General features: G+C 38.9%; 1 non-coding gene across 1 annotated transcript; it reads right to left on the bottom strand.

The window, feature by feature from the left end:
- Positions 1-3332: 3332 nt before the first annotated feature.
- Positions 3333-3439, bottom strand: LOC148852631 (small nucleolar RNA R71). The gene has a single exon (XR_016100155.1). It is a non-coding gene; the product is annotated as a small nucleolar RNA R71 (small nucleolar RNA).
- Positions 3440-4093: the final 654 nt, after the last annotated feature.

The raw sequence follows: 4093 nt of genomic DNA on the forward strand, positions 1-4093 counted from the left end.
CTATATAAGGAGGCCTCTAGGAGGGGAGAAAGTTGTTCAATTGCTTGAGAGGAAAGCTCTCCCACTCTTAGAGGTTCGGCCACCTTGAGAGAAGAGAAGAGAAGAAGGCTAGGCGCAAGGAAGAAGAAGAAGAAGGGCTGAAGGAAGTTCAAGACAAGCAAGCTAGAAGAAGAAGGTGAGTTCGAATTGAGAGTTTGTGATTCAAAGATCTTCTGTAATAAATCATTTGTAGTTTCATTCTCTTATGATTTGAATTCAATTTCTTAGTTATATGTTCTTTCTTCTTTCTCCTTGTTTCCATTATTCCTTGATGTATTTCAGCTTGTAAAATTTCAGTTCAGCAATCTAATTCTTTTTGATTCATTCAAATGGTCATGCATTGTATTTGAAGTTTCTTGAATAAGGGTGTGATTGTAGATTAATTCGGCCAACTAACCTTCAAAACTCAGATCCGAATTCTCAGATCTGAGATTGCAAGATCTGAATTGCTTGAAAGAGAATTCAGATCTGCAATTTTCAGATTGGGCGAATTAATCTACAGCTTGGAATTCCTAGAGTGCTTGAGAGAGACTCTAGGAATTCAGATCTACTATTCAAGAACTGAATTGAGTGCAAGGTTAGAGATAACTTGCACAATTCAGTTGGTGATCAATTCAGATTTGAATTGATGCCTTAGAAGTGTTTGAAGAAATGCATGCATGAGGATTAGATTCTTGCTAGAGATAGAAGAACCGTCACTCATGCATAGGATGAACATGCACTTGAGAGATGCTGTTCATGACCTTGGGGTTTCACCAAACCAAGGCTCAATCATGATTCATTCGAATGATCCAAATTGATTGTTGAATTCTGAGATTGACATTTACTGTTTACTCTTCTAACCTGAATTGAAGGCAATTGGACCAATGATTTAGATAGATTTTAATTTAGGATTTCTTAGCTTTCATTAGAGTTTTGATTTATTTGTTGATCAGATAAGAAATGTTCAATTTAGTATTGGTAATTGTTTCCTAAATCCTCGTGGGAACGATACTTCACTCACTACTTTATTACTTGAACGGCTAGTGCACTTGCTAGTGTCACAATGAGCCACACATCAAGTTTTTGGCGCCGTTGCCGGGGATTTAGAGAAGCAATATTAGGAAACATTGAGCATTCTTAATCTGATCTCATTCAGCATTGCATTCATAGTTGGGTTAATTTGCTAACTTTTTCATTTCAGCTTGGACTGCAACTGCTGTACTCATGTAGTTATGTTTCTTCTTTCTTAAGTAGATTACTCTCTTTTTCTGGTTTCAGTTTCATTTTAATAAAGGCATATTTGATTTCTATTCAATCTTGGTGTTGTTCCTTTCAAAAAGAATAAAGAAAAAGAAAAAAAATTCACATAAACATGAGTGTTGCAGATCTGAGTTGCATTCGGCACTCAGATCAGTAGATTTCAGATCTGCAGCCCTCAGCCGAAAAGAGTTGCTTGTGTTTCAGATTTTATTATTCTTTTCTTTCGTTACAAAAACAAAAAAAAAAAAAAAAACACAAATGAAAGAAAAAAGGGGGAGATCTTTTGAACAACCAGAGGAGCAATTGAGAATTCGGATCAGAACTCAGATCTGAGTTCAGATCTGAATTCTGCTATTGCAGATCTGCAACAGTTCAGATCTGAGTTCCTCTGAACTCAGACCTGAACTGATGAAATTTTGAGGGGAATTGGGTGTCATCACCACCCCAATTCACCCTAGGGCACTTCTGCTATTCCCCAAAAACAATTTGGTAGCAATAACTGAAGGTAAGGCAATTGAGAATTCAGATCCAAACTCAGACTTGAGTTCAGATCTGAATTCTGCTGTTACAGATCTGCTCAGTTCAGATCTGAATTCCTCTGAACTCAGATCTGAACCGATGCAAGTTTGAGGTGAATTGGGTGCCATCACTACCCCAATCCACCCTAGGATACATCCAACCTGCCTCAAGGGTGAATGGATAGCAAGGAATGAGAGAAATTCAAATCTGAAATGCAGTTGATATGATGTGAGGACTGAACTGATACAGAGCATACTATTAATTCTGGGTGGACTGAATTCTTGGCTTTACCCACTTGTAACCGAGCTACATTAGCTAAGGAGGTGTATGTTTGGATTGAATAATTGTTATGCCTCAGATATTTAAGAAAAATTAGCACTTTCCAAGTATTTCTTTTAGCATTCAGATCTGTAGCAGGGCTGCTATAGTGCAACAGTTAGCAGACCTGATTTCAGATTTCTACAAAAGTTGTATGGGCCGAATAGCTTGCAATACCAAACATTGCAGACCCAATTTTCAGGTCTTAGCAAGTGTTTGATATGCATCAGCTATACAGGTTTGAGCTTCAATTGTAGAGTTTTTAACCCAAGCCTAACTCAGGACTGGTTTTAGTTTATTTCAGATCCTTTTAAATTTTTTTTTTTAGATCAGATCTGATTTCAGCCCTAAAGCATCACAGAATTGATTCCAACCTTAATGGATGTATATTGTAGTGTATACCAATGAGTGTGTATGAGATATCCAGCTCAGATCTGAATTATTATTTATTAATTTCTCTAGACTAACAGTACCAAAGACTTGTAGATCTGAACTCAGATCTAAATTGGGTCTGAATTCAGATGTTGCAATCGATGGATGTAGATAAAGGAACCTTGAATAAGATGATTGGTTTAAATCTGCTTTTAGTATAATCGGCTTCATTTATTCATGATAGGATGTAGGTTTTGTATTCCAATACTTCACTTTACATTTTCAGTGTGATAGGATTAGTTATTTATTTTCTTTTGTGAATATTGGCATTTTTATTGCTTTGACTTTAACAGTTTATGACAAGCAGACCTGAACTGGAAGAGATCCTTTACGACCCAGAGATTGAACGGACTCTCCGTGTCTGTTTGAGAGCTGCTAAGCAAGTCAGACAAGAAGCACAAGAAATGGCTGAACAAAGAACTATGATGGATTATGCCAAGCCTACCCTCACCGGGACTGTCTCCAGCATTATCAGGCCAACTATTGCTGTCAATAACTTCGAAATTAAACCGGCCATAATCCAAATGATACAAAATACGGTTCAGTTTTGTGGTATGGCCCATGAGGATCCGAATGCCCATATTGCTAACTTCTTGGAAATCTGTGACACCTTCAAACACAATGGGGTAAGTGATGATGCCATCCGGCTGAGGTTATTCCCATTTTCTTTGAAGGATAAAGCCAAAGCTTGGTTGAACTCATTACCGGCAGGATCTATAGCCACATGGGACGAAATGGCCAGCCGTTTTCTCTCTAAATATTTTCCCCCTTCTAAAACTGCTAAAATGAGGAATGACATCACTACTTTTTTCCAGCAAGAGGGGGAATCTTTGTATGAGTCATGGGAACGATACAAGGAGCTGTTAAGGAGAGTTCCTCACCATGGCCTCCCCATTTGGCTGCAAGTGCAGACTTTCTATAATGGTCTTACTGACTCAAATAAGACCATATTAGATGCTGCAGCCGGAGGATCCATAAATAATAAAACTCCTGAGGTTGCCCATGCACTTATTGAGGAAATGGCAGCCAACAATTATCAATGGCATTCGGAAAGGACTCAAACTAGGAAGCGGCAAGGCTTGCATAATGTTGACACTTATACAGCACTAGCTGCACAAATAGGAGCACTCAGTAAAAAAATAGATGAAATGCAGATAGCTGCCATGCATGTGCAGCCTCTTAATTGTGAATTGTGTGGGGGAGGCCACATCAGTACAGACTGCCAAGTTGGCAATCAGTTCAGACCATCTACTGAACAAGTTGACTATGTCAGCAATTCGTCAAGACAGCAGGGTTACCAGAGTCACCATACTTTTCATCCAGGATGGAGGGGACATTCAAACCAGTCCTGGCCAAATCAGCATATTTCCAAGCCGTTCCACCAGACTTATCATCAGCCTGAACCGAAATCCAATTTGGAGGAACTGATGACAAAATTTATAGCAGGTGTAGAAACTAGGTTCCAGAACCAGGAAGCCTCAATCAAAAACCTGGAAAACCAAGTGGGGCAATTGGCACAATTAATCTCTTCCAGACTGCCGGG

This window comes from Nelumbo lutea, chromosome 5 (assembly GCF_056320005.1).
Source record: "Nelumbo lutea isolate HS-2025 chromosome 5, American lotus-T2T, whole genome shotgun sequence".
NCBI classification, from domain to species: Eukaryota; Viridiplantae; Streptophyta; class Magnoliopsida; order Proteales; family Nelumbonaceae; genus Nelumbo; species Nelumbo lutea.